Here is a 14,112-nt window from a genome sequence, read left to right on the forward strand (position 1 = left end):
TGTGTGTGTGTGTGTGTGTGTGTCGCCCAGCGGAGTCATTTCCTCATGGTGGGAATCATTCTTTATTAAACGCTCTAATCCTATTTTGACGACTCTGCAGAGTAAAACGATAGCAGGCCAGGAAATTAAACAGACGTGTGTGTGTGTGTGTGTGTGTGTGTGTGTGTGTGTGTGTGTGTGTGTGTGTGTGTGTGTGTGTGTGTGTGTGTGTGTGTGTGAGCAGGAATGTGTTGGCTGGCCTTTAGCAGTCTGTTCACAGTCCTCTCTCCGTCTCTGATCTTTTCGTTTGGCACATTAGATGAAACGTTTATTTTCCATCTTCATCTTTAAAGATAACGATCTTCTGTTTCTTCAGCTGATTCTTCATTTTGTATTGTGTTGTCGTTTTTAAAGACGACAAAGCCTTCTCATCAGTGGTGAAACGGACCGTTGTTGATCCATGATCTGTACTGATCCTCACAGTTATATATTTCATAATTAAACCTTTGGTCAGACATCATAGGAGGATCTTTATGAGGATCTGTTGACCATAAAGCTCCAGAAAGCCTTCAGCTCTTCATTCACCAACACAGACACGAGTAGTTTACTTTGAATAATATAAAGTTAAAAACGTTTCAGTAAAATAATAAGAAAAACACAACAAAGCTAGAAATAAAAGTATTTTCTTTTCAGTTTTCATCAGAACAGAAGTGAAAGCAGCTGTAAACAAGGAACTTTATTACTTTCAAAATATACAGTCGCTCATTAAAACAAACTGTAAATCTGCTGCCACAACAAACCAGCAGCCTTGACACACACACACACACACACACACACACACACACACACACACACACACACACACACACACACACACACACACACACACACACACACTGAGGCCAGGGTCACACTGCGAGTTATCAGTCCTGTTGAGTCTTTAGTGTCGCTGTGGAGGACAGAACGGGGCCGGAGCAAATCACTGTCACTGATAGTAAGAGTGTGTGTGTGTGTGTGTGTGTGTGTGTGTGTGTGTGTGTGTGTGTGTGTGTGTGTGTGTGTGTGTGTGTGTGTGTGTGTGTGTGTGTGTGTGTGTGTGTGTGTTCAGTCCATTCAGCCAGGTTTTGCCTCTCAGACCTTGACAGCTGCGACTCTTCTGCGTCATCTTTCCGTCCATTCCTTAAAGCTACATTTTCTGCGTTTAATCACTAAAAGAAGAATCCTTATCCTGGAGGATTGTTTCTTTGTTTTTGGTTTACAGAAGTTAGAGTTCTGCTCCTCGATACAGAGATGCAGCTGAATGGTATTTAGATTTACTCTGCGGGGCTTCAATCATCCAAACATGACATTTATATATATATATATGTATATATATACATGTACATGCATCAGATATATTGGATGCTTGACTGTGGGAGAACAAGATCAGGTGCAGATGGAAGAAGGGAAGATTTGGATGGAGAGATGATTTAAGCAGCACCGTGAAGTAGAAGCAGTAAATATGGAGACAGCAGGAATCCCTCCGGAGAGGAAACGTGGACGACTGGACGGGAACCAGTCCACCCAGTCTGAAACCTCCATGTTAGGAGACAAAGAACATGAAACTAAACCTCAAAGTATCTCCAGGTCCTACGGAGAGACTGGTGGAAGCATCAACGTCAGCATAAATATTAAAACGTTAAAGTGAAGGTGGATATAACAATGTGTTTACAGAAGTGGAGCTAAAACGTGAAGTTTGTCCCGGAGGGAATATGATCAGAACATTAGGATCAAAAAGGTTTATCCTCTGGAGACCATGACACTGTTGAGCAGGTCAATAGTCGTTCTGAACTGAAAGTGTCACTAAATTATAAAAACTATTTGTAGGTTTATTTTAGAGGTTTGTTTGGAGCGCCTGAAATTATTTTACATCTTTTGTTTAAAGAACATGTGAAAATATTCATGTTTTGTCTTTTCTACATAATATGTTGTGAGAACTTAATAATTTATGGGATAAGGATCATGCATTGTGCAAAAACGATAATGATTTTTGCAAATAAAATAATAATTAGTATTAAAATTATTATTTTTTAGCACAAACAAGATCATATTGAAAAAGATAATAAATAAAAGATACATTATAATTTATAATTTATGGGAAAAGGGTAATGAGCCATATTTTGTAAAACAAGATAGTTTTTCTATATATAAATGACTATTTAATGCAAGGAAAATAATCATTTTTGTCAAAACAATGTGTCAATAGTGGATCATAGTTTGGCAAACATAGTAATTAATGTCAAACGGATAATTCTTTGACAAACAAGATAACACTGTTTCAGAACAAGAGGATCATTTATTATCTTTTGCACACAAAATACAAACTTGTGTGAATGTGTTGTGATGGTGGAGCTCAGTGGAAGAGTTCTCTGAAACATCAGGATTCATTGTCTGAGGAGGAACAACCACAGTGAGTTCACGAGTCCTGAAGCTCCGCCTACTTCTGGTTCCATTGTTTGAAGTTGTGTATGAACACCACCCGAAGCTGCTCCGTTCTGTGAGATGTGGTTGTGAATCAGACTGATGACTAACTCCGTCCTTAACCTCTGACCTCTGTGGACAGACTGCTGAGGTATATTGGTCTCTGCTTGCTCCACTGTGATGATGGTGACTAATGGAACAGGAATAACCTTTCAGCGCTGAGCCAGCCAGAGGTAATTAGCCAATTAGGACCTTATTATCCCTCATGATGCCAGCAGAAAGTTTCCCCGGTCGGCTCTGCAGAGAGGACGTTTCTTCAGAAGAGAAGTTTCATGTTGGAATGAAAATGACTTCCTACTGAACTTCACATGTGCTGACTGAGCTACGGTGAATGGAAACCTTGTAACTCTGATCTGGAGTCAGATCCTCCCACCAAACATCCACTTCAGATTAACTCCAGCCTGCTGTCACAAACACGGTTTAATGCACTGAATTCAGATATTTGGTTCTATAACACGTCTTCTTTTAGTCTGGAGGAAAGAAAACGTTTATTTTACTTCTTTGTCTATTTGTGTCTGTAGATTTATACTAAATTCACCAAACCTTACTATTAGTTAATGCCTCATTAGCATATTTAAAAATAACATTTCAGAAAACTTGTAATACAAAAAATGATAGTCTTAATGTCAGTGATCAGCTGGTGAAGGGTCATGTTGATATCTATTAGTTCATTTTTTTACCCTATTCACCTGTAGTGTAATTTTACAAAACATATCTTTGAAGGCCGTTTTTCTCGGGGTTTAAAAAATGAATGAAATGAAATTAGAATATTTGTAGCAGTTCTTCACATTGGAATCTAAAGTAGAAGATTAAACGTCCTTTCTGCCGTTTACCACTGATCTCCATCCATGTATTTATAATCAGCTACGTACATTAAGCCATTAAAACCTCACAAAAACAAACTTAACTGGATATATGAAAACTGAAAGTGAACCTTTTTGAAAAAACTGACACAAATCTAAAACTATCAAACGCAGTCTGAAGCTAACTACGACTTCAACATGTCGGAAAAGGAAGAATTAAAAATAAAAATGAAATAGTTTAACCTTACTAGACAGGGCAGAGAGCGCTGTGAAGGTAATACTAATAATACTAGTAATAATAATAATAATAATAATAATAATAATAATAATAATAATAATCATATAATAATCATATCATAATAATCATATCATAATAATGATAATAACAATAATGATAATAATAATAAATAATGATAATGATAATGATAATGATAATAATAAATAAATAATAATACAAAATAATAATAATAATAACAACAATAATCATAATCATAATAATCATAATAATCATAATCAAAAAACATAAAGATATATAATGATAATAAACTGTATTTATTGAACACTTTTCTTGACAAATGTAAAGTAATGTTCAGTAATGTAAAGTACAACATGAAGCCAAAGCCGTCGTTTGTCCCGGAGACATTTGGGGTCATGTGACCTTCCTCTGATCCTCTGGATCAACTGGTGTCGCTTTATATGAGCAGAGACAACAGGAACCTCTGAAGAGTCCGAACGTTACTTTGTTGGAGCAGCACTTTTTGACGAACAACACTATATATGAGCAGAGACAACAGGTGACAGATTTCAGCGACTTCCTGTAAACAAGGAAGATGTGCTGCAGCACTTTATATGAGCAGAGACAACAGGAACAACACTTTATATGAGCAGAGACAACAGGAACAACACTTTATATGAGCAGAGACAACAGGAACAACACTTTATATGAGCAGAGACAACAGGAACAACACTTTATATGAGCAGAGACAACAGGAACAACACTATATATGAGCAGAGACAACAGGAACAACACTTTATATGAGCAGAGCAGAACAACACTATATATGAGCAGAGACAACAGGAACAACACTTTATATGAGCAGAGACAACAGGAACAACACTTTATATGAGCAGAGACAACAGGAACAACACTTTATATGAGCAGAGACAACAGGAACAACACTTTATATGAGCAGAGACAACAGGAACAACACTTTATATGAGCAGAGACAACAGGAACAACACTTTATATGAGCAGAGACAACAGGAACAACACTTTATATGAGCAGAGACAACAGGAACAATACTTTATATGAGCAGAGACAACAGGAACAACACTTATATAGCAGAGACAACAGGAACAACACTTTATATGAGCAGAGACAACAGGAACAACACTTTATATGAGCAGAGACAACAGGAACAACACTTTATATGAGCACTGAGCAGAGACAACAGGAACAACACTTTATATGAGCAGAGACAACAGGAACAACACTTTATATGAGCAGAGACAACAGGAACAACACTTTATATGAGCAGAGACAAGCAGAGACAACAGGAACGACACTTTATATGAGCAGAGACAACAGGAACAACACTTTATATGAGCAGAGACAACAGGAACAACACTTTATATGAGCAGAGACAACAGGAACGACACTTTATATGAGCAGAGACAACAGGAACAACATTTATGAGTGAGGACTGAAGCTGGATGACGACTGATACATTTAATCCTTTAACACAAATCAGAGAGATAATCCATCCCACGCTTATTCAACTTTGCCAAAGTCATTTAATAATCAGATTATAAAACCTTACAGACACAAAACTGTCTTTGTAGTTTTCTGCCATAAGAACACATTTCCGTGACACATCAGTTTCATATAACTAACACTTATTTGCATTTAAAAAAAGTTTGCCTGCTATTTGAGTTTGAACATGTCGGTTAACATTATTTCATATTTACAGTTAGTTATAACAGCTCCATAGCCAATCCTTCATTCTACACTGGTTATGTTTAATTATTTAAGGACTTAGCGCTGACATTAGCGTTTATCCTTTTGTTTGAATCCTGTTTGTATTTAGGATGATTACAGAATGATGCCTCACATGATCAGACACAATCAGGGTGAAGCAGCTTGATGAACATCTGAAACTAGTCAGAAGAAGCTTCAGTGTAACATGAACCAACCGCCGCCTGATTTAATGCATGTTGTCCTAAGAACAGAGAGGATCAAATCAAAGCTTTGGTATCTACTTCATCGGTGTGAGCTGATAATAATAATAAAGTGTTTTAGGAGGCGATGTGGACGATGAGAGTGAGGGCGTTCCTCAGCCAGGAGGCTGATGGGAAACAAATGGCAGCAGTTAATCAAACGGAGTCCAGATCTCTGCTGCATTCAGACAGGCTTCACACAGGTTTTTAGACTCATGGTATTTATGTAATCCATTCGACATGCTGATTTCTGTCTCATAAAACAGTTGACCTGCCCTGAAGAAGTGAAAAATGGAGAGAATTTGTCCTGTAGTGTGTTTGCCAGGCTGTAAATCAGAGGGGGAAACGGTATTAACTGTTAAAAGACCAAGTACATCCAGAGAGTTCCTTGCAGGGCGTAAAGTTTGCAGGGTTGCAGTCCTGGAGTCCGGTCTCGATACCACTTTTTTGGTACTGGTTTTGGTCTGGTTCCTTGTTGGACTCTAAATTGTAATTAGGGAAACCATGAAAAAAAGAAAGTAAAGGTTAGAGGATGTAACTTCAGTTCTATGAGTTTGAGAAAGAGGAGAGGAAGGTGGAGTGAGTCTCTATCTATATCCAGATAGTTTCTTATGTTTACCAAGTAGTTCCAGATAGGTTCTCTCCTCTGAAGCTGATGTGGTTGGTATATTGTTAGTTGAGCACTTACCCTACCATCAAAGTATCGATCTACAACTGATTTATTGATTAATCGTTGGGTTCGTTCTCTGATTACAGTTTCTGTTTCTGACTCTTTCGCTGAATCTGTCCACGTGAGTGACTGTGACTCAGTGGAAACTCCAATCTGTAAACTATGAACTAAACCCTGCAGGAGATAAGCCCTCACAGCAGAAGCCTCATTAACGTCTCTGCTGAGCATTACAGAATGTGTTTCCCATGAAAGACTATAAATCAGTTAAATGCTCGGAGACCTCGGCCTCCTCAGGGCCAACCCCGCAGACCGCAGATATAATCCTGCTGACCTGTGACGGCGTTCCTGCCGCCCTCTATGGCTCTCTGCGGTTTTAAAAGACACTTGGGTTAACCCAACTTACATTTTATACCATGATGAGAAAGGATAACAAGCCTCCACATCGGGTTTCTCACAGACCGACTTCATTTGGTTAATGATCAAGTATTAGTTTTAAATACAGTTTTTAGTGTTTGGTTAAAGGAGGTGAAAGCAAATGAGGGCAATTAAGTTTTCTTGGGTCAGAATTGTCTCATTGCTCCAATCTGCTCTAAAGTGACGTTTGTAATTTATTAGTCCTGATCCATTGTGATAATGATAATCATTCTGGGCATAACGTCAATAAAGTGTTTCATTCAGTTATATTTTGTATATCACAGTTGAAAATAAAGAATCATGTGACCACACAGCTTCCTGTTCTATAGCCATTTTGTTTTTTGAGCTCTTTCACTCTGAAGATAGACATGTTCTTAGACTCAATGCTGACTCATCACGCTCACAAGATACAGCTCACCCTTTCAACCCATCACAGACTCCTTTATGGAGCCTTGTAGCAGCCATGCTGGAGGTCCTGGTTCGGTCCGTCTCACTTCAAGGTAACTTACTGTTTGTGTTGGAATAGAAATGAATGATTTATCCACTTTTACTTTGAACAGAGGAGGAATGTAACTGAGTACCATTTACTCAAGGGTTGTAGTTTAGAGCTCGTTTTACGTTTTGAGACTTTAAACCTTTGAAATGGTATCCGCGGTTCCACTGACTGATCATGAAACACCCTCAGTGGTTTTCAGTTGTCCAAAAATACATCTAGCATGTTAAAAGCTCACTTATTATCCTGTTGTATCCTGTTTGTATGATTGTACTGTCTCAAACAGAAATGTAAACACCAATTTGTGCTTCGAGGAGTAGTTTTCTGCTTGAAATAATTCTAGTTAAATAACACTCATTGTGACTGTGTGAAACCTTCTGAAGTCTTGATGTCACATTGAGGTTGTCAGGTTTGGTACCAAAGACAAAAAACTAAAACCTGTTCTCCCTTTCAGCGTCCTCCTCTGAAGACGGAGACGCTGGAATGATACCGACGCTCTGAGCTTCAAACTGCGACGCTGCTCTGAGCTTCAAACTACGACGCTGCTCTGAGCTACGACGCTCAAGCTTCAAACGACGCTGCTCTGAGCTTCAAACTACGACGCTGCTCTGAGCTTCAAACTACGACGCTGCTCTGAGCTTCAAACTACGACGCTGTACGCGACCCTCTGGTGTCAGTTTTGGAGGTGTCAGTTTTAACTAGGTACATGCATATTGTCTTTTCAAAACATACTTCTTAGGTCAGGAGAAGAGCGTGGTTGAAGTTTACTTGACTGACCAACAATTCACGTCACTACCGAGGGACAAACGAGTCACGTGACTAATGACTGACCTGACGAAATGTCACCGTATACCTTTAGTTCCCATGGGACACGGACAGCGGTGTCCTGGTTGTAAGTCCTGCGTTTGTTTTACCAACTTCTTTTTGTTTCCTAAAACTTAACACAGAGAGATGTTTCCTCTTTGAATGAAAATCCTGCAGACTTGTTTTTCCTTCTGGTCCCCGTCGACATTCGATAGACTCGACAGAACTCTCAGGTCAAATTGACTTTGCAGGATTTGCTTTTCTTTTGGCACACGTTCTACTCTTCAGTCCAGTTTTGCTTATTTTCCCAGACGGGTTTATTAACCTCCAATAACAAGAACAGTTTGGATTGTAAATTGACCCGAGGAATCAGTCAGTGCGTGACCTTATCATAAGAAACATCTTGTCTAAATGTTTCTTGAAACAGCCTTCAGTATGTGAAGAGAAACTCTTCGTGTATCTGAGCCCTGTACAGTCAAAATATTATTATTATTATTTCAATCAGGTCTTTTAGTTGTTTCTCATCCTGGACCGTCAGATTTCCGTTTTGCTGGGCGTCTGAGGGGAAATGGCTTGGCTGTTCCACCCTCTGTTCTGTAAGCTAACGCTCACTGTTTTTCACAGGGAAACGCAGTCATTTGTGATAATTGCCTTCAGTGATTTTATTCCCGTGCAAATCGCCCATGTCTGTAATTTGTCAAGAAAAACTTGCGTGTTAAGTTACCCATTGTTTTCTTTAGCAGATCGCTCCGTCCACCTACTGCTGACTTCCTCAGGACCTTCTCACCCAACAGGAAAACGTTTTGATGGTACAGCTCTGCGTTTTAAAGCCGAGTCCATGACCCCTTATATAAAATCATATTTATTTATATCTTAATCCATTTAGTTTATGGACCTGCAGCATCCGATGAGATAGTGCTTCTATGTAGAAGATTATATACTGTGTCAGGTGGTTTAAAAAAAGAAAAGAAAACTCATTTTTGTCTGGGTGATTCATCTTTTGATATGCAATGTGGGATAATGTTCCAACAAGGGTATTATGATCCTAACAAGACATTTTGACAAGACTACAACTATTTAATTTATTTACACATTTTTCATCCTTTTTGGCGGTGCAGATTTCATGACTTTGGAAATGTATGTCTGAGGAGCTTGGTGGTAATTTATAAGCTGACATCAACTATTATTTGTCTCTTCCCTCTTTGTACGTAACATCTGTTGGTTACTTATTGCCAGTACTGTACTCCTGCATACCGAGGTCGGATAAATGAAGTTACAGTTTTAACTTTCTCTTTAAAGACTTTGCATCAAATTCTCTGGTTAATGACGTGAAGTCTGTCACAGATTCACCGCGTTTTTTCCCAAAACACGTCACCTCCTGAAACAGTGAAGCATCAAACGGCGGTGGACCACAGCGGCCGTCCTGCGGGGAGGAAACACCCTGCAGTGGTCTGCTGCAGCCTTTAATCTCACACACACTCACATTTTTACTACTATTCTTCTGAGGACTCGTATTTACATAATGCATTTCCCAGCAGCTGATTTCAACCTTAAGGATAACAGTTAGACCTTCATCCAACTCATCCTAGGTCACAGCTTTTGGAAGAGCTGATGATCGGTTCAAAATGTCCTCACAATGCATGTTTGAAACTGTCAACTTGGGCCTCACAAAGATAGAAGAGTGATGTTTATTTCGATGTGCCATACACAGTTTCATCTGCAAGTCATTTTACTGCCGTCCTGTCATTAGCAGTGACTTCTATTTATACTGCAGACTTGCATGCACAAAAACACAGACAAGGAGTTGTTTTATTAAAAGCATTCATAAATGTATGTCAAATAGAATTCTTATAATTTATAAAGCCATTGCATGCATCTTGAGTTGATTTCAATTTGAAGCAGTGTGATTGGATACTTGTTAGTAAAAAGCATATGCAGATGTCACTGTATCATATGCCAAACACAGATCATAAAGAATTCATAGTGTAGTATATCATAAAATGTCATAAACCTTCATACACTAATGTGCCATTAAAATATATTAAAAATCATAGATGGTATGTTGTCGAAAAACCATAAAACATAAAAAACATAGTGTGTAATAGAAAGTCATAAAAAGTCATGGTATAGTATTTCATAAAACATAAAAAGGTCATAGTATAGTATGTCATGAAAAGCCAACGTACAGTATATCATGAAGGCATGTTCACAATACATGTTTAAACATCCTTACTAGTGGCACATGTTTCAGGACACATTAAGTGTAGCTTGTCGAACTGCTGATCTAATGAATGAAAACCCCTCACTCTACCACTAAACCACACAAGGAAATCACTGACAGTGTGTATTAAAAAGTCTTTAAAAAGTCATAGTATAGTATGTCATGAAAGCAGGTTTACAATACATGTCATTACATAGAGGAACCGGGGATTGAACTACTGATGTTATCTATGAAAGAGCGCTCACTATACCTCTAAACCACAGACGAATGTGACAGTTAGTGTGTTTTAAAAAGTTACTAAAAGGTCATAGTATAGTTTGCTGAAAAGTGAATAACAAGTCAATAACAAGTAATCCCGACGGTTCTAATAAAGTTATTCAAACCAAATGTATGATTGTTGTTAACTGTTTATGTGAATGGGTGTGAACATCTGTTGTGTTTGCTTTGATTCTGTGTTGACATGAAGCCTAAAGTTTTAAGAAAAATCACATCGCGTACATGTCATTGTGTGTGTGTGTGTGTGTGTGTGTGTGTGTGTGTGTGTGTGTGTGTGTGTGTGTGTGTTTGGATGTGAACTCAAAGATGAACTACCCAAAAGATGTGTTTTTGCTTCACATGTGCCACGTCCTTGTCTGACATAAGAGCATCAGACATGATCATGACAGGACGGAGACTCCCCCAAAAACCAGACCAGAGTCAACCCAAACCACACACACACACACACACACACACACACACACACACACACACACACACACACACACACTTTCCTCCCCTTCATTCTCAAAATAAATGTAGCTTTGATCATGTTTCCTTACTCCATTACTTCATCAATTTAAATTGATGTCTGCTCACGAGATGCCACACACACAAACACACAAACACACACAAACACACACACACAAACACACACACACACACACACGTTCAATGTTTTGCTGCTGTTTGTTGGGGTTTCCTTGTTTTTCCTGGAGGTCAAAGCCACAACACGTAACAGCCATCTTTAAAGTGGAAGGCCTTCTGTTAAGGCTGTGAGACCTTTCTTTGTTAGCAACGTGTAGCTATAGGTAGGCTGTTCCTGTGTTAGCGTGCTGTTCCTGTGTTAGCGTGTTGTTCCTGTGTTAGCGTGTTGTTTCTGTGCGTGTTCCTGTGTTAGCGTGTTGTTCCTGTGTTAGCGTGTTGTTCCTGTGTTAGCGTGTTGTTCCTGTGTTAGCGTGTTGTTTCTGTGTTAGCGTGTTACATGCACGCTCCTTTGCAAATATTATCACTGTGCATACATTTTGATTGAATCGATCTTAAAGCAGTAGTTGATCTTGTTTTATGCTAACATAGGCTAAGGCTATGACTCTTATACCACAGCAGAATGGTGTAACTTCACTCCCACAGTAACAAGAGTGAAAACACATAACGTTCCTTAAACGTGACTCATCGTCTGCAGGTGTTTAAATTGAACAAACTCAAGCAAAATGTCAAATGTAAAAGCTCTCCGTCATTTTATTGTGATGAATTATCTCTCCTAGCTGCAGGCTCTCACAATGTTTCCACTCAATGGAGGAGTTTCATTTGTGGTTTTCGCTGCAGCAGACCGAACACTCAGGTGTGTTAAAGCTTCACACGGCAGCGGGTGGAAGCCGCTGGGCTCCAGCTGACCTTTTGACCTCTCGCTTCGTGCACCACAGCTTTAATAGAGCCTGCATTTTAGCCTCGGCGGGAGGAAATGAGTTCCTGCTGCGTCTCCTCCTCGCTGACTGGAGTCCTCGACCCCAACAACTCGTCCTCTGAAGCTGGAGGAGCTCAGCGTCAGTTTGTGCAATCGCATTTTTAATAAGCGTTTAACAAGGCCGGGTTTCTGTGGTTATGAATGTCAACATGACCCACAGCCAGACGCCTGCAGGGCCTCACAGCTTTACAAATCGTTGCACAACTCGACTTAAATGTGTTTCAAAACAGCCTCAAAATAGCCTCATAAAGCAATTATTCTCTAAAAGTAGTGAAACAGGAGAAAATGAAGGACAATTAACGGATGAAATGATGTATTTTCATGAGGTTCTCTTGAGAAGAGCCAGATTTAAAAGAAGCAAAGACACTTTTTCTTTGTGTACATCCTTTAAACTTTAATGGTGAAGCAGAAAACAAAACAATACTGTAAAATAAATTAGATTAGAAAAATGCCACAAGCACATTTGATTTGTACAACAAAGCAATGCAACATACTGGAATCTTGATTTCCATATATACGGAATAAAAAATAGACTTTTTATTCTTTGTCCACTTCGTTCAGTGTCAGTATTTTTTGTCTTGATAAAAAGAACAAAATCTGAACAAATACAACTTCTTTTATTATTTGTTTTTTTAATCTTTTTTTTTTCTGCACTGACGTTTTGTATGCGTCCATGTTCAAACAGGACGGACGAGGAGTTTGTCCCAAAAAGTCCAGAAGAGGCTCTCTTCTCAAACAATGACAACAAAAGGAGAAAATAAAAACATGTGTGACATCATCAAAAAGGGACCAATACTCTCATTAAACTTTTGGTGAACAGGTCGACAATACTGATATAAACACACACAACACAGAAACACTCAGAAACGACCAAATCTGATTGGCCCACGTTTGTTTCCTCCCAAAAACAGAACAAGGCGACTGTCGATTGTCTTTTTCAGTTCATGATGAGACAAAAATGAAAGAGTAAAGCATTGTGGGAAATGGAGTTCTTGATGTGCAGGGAGAGAGGAGGAGGAGGGGGTTGAAAACGTCAGAAACAAAAACATCACAACTAAATTAATCAGAAACCTATAAAGCATAAATAAAACTTCAGTTATCCGTCTTCATGAGAGCAAGTTAAACTTTAAAGACGCTGGCCGACACAGTTTTTACAGACTTCAGAGAAACGGAACCGGGAACTTGTTTTACCCAAAAATGGACATAAATCAGGTTTTAATTGATCCGTTTTTTTCAGCATCATTGAATGTAACAAACTCGACTCTTTGGTGTCCTAAAGCAAACGAAAAACTACAAACTGGAAGTTTTCTCCAGAATAAAAACCTTCTGTATCTCTCTGGGGAAAAAAAATCTCTACCAACCAAATCTCTTTTTATAAATCCAGAAAAACTGCTTGTTTTTAGGGGATTTAATTACATGTTCACTTTAATGTATCCAAAGTGCTTAAATGACCGACTGATTAACGTCAGTTTGACTCAATTAAAGGTTGAAAACCTGTGAACCTAACTAAACATTGGTTTGTTCTTAATGAATGTGTATTAAACAGGTTTGTTCTTTTTGTCGTGGTGTTTGGAGGTTAGCGGGTTTAGCGCTTGGCTAGCTTTCACTGAATATTTATGTCTTGATTAGTCGTTCCAAGAAAAGTCCATTTAAAATGATAAACTTGAGCCAAATTTAGTTTTTTTAATCCTCCACACCAACAAAAGTCCTTGTCGCTGCTTTCAGCGCCACATTTGTCTTTTAATTGTTTAAACACTTAGCTTAGCACAAACGTAAAATGTTTCATCTATAGTTGCTAGCGTACGGTGCTAACAGACCCGCTAGCGTCGCTACATATCAGATCAAGCATGCACCTGCAGATCCAGAAAACATCAACGTACTGAAGTGAATGTGAAAGCCTTCATGGTCTCTAGAGGCACACAGTCAGAACTACTTTACTCCACCACGTGTGAAGGAATGGAGTGTACATTGTACTTCCTATCAAAGTATGTTTAGACCTAATATACTTGAATTTGTGTACTTTGATGCCAATAAAAAAGGGGAGTATTTCTTCCAAAGAGTTTGTGTCAGGCTTTGAGAAAATGTAGTAAATGTACATTACTCTGTCGTTAATCATTGTAGACATTTTAGTTTAAGTGCCTCAGTGTTTTTTTAATCTACTCATAAACTCAGTATTTCATAAATCCTAACATCTAACACTTAAAGTGTGTTTGATTGACAGGTGGCTCAGCCAATCACATGCAACCTCCTCCTTTTGACCCAATCAGGAT

Source organism: Anoplopoma fimbria, chromosome 21, assembly GCF_027596085.1.
Source record: "Anoplopoma fimbria isolate UVic2021 breed Golden Eagle Sablefish chromosome 21, Afim_UVic_2022, whole genome shotgun sequence".
In the NCBI taxonomy this organism is placed as follows: domain Eukaryota; kingdom Metazoa; phylum Chordata; class Actinopteri; order Perciformes; family Anoplopomatidae; genus Anoplopoma; species Anoplopoma fimbria.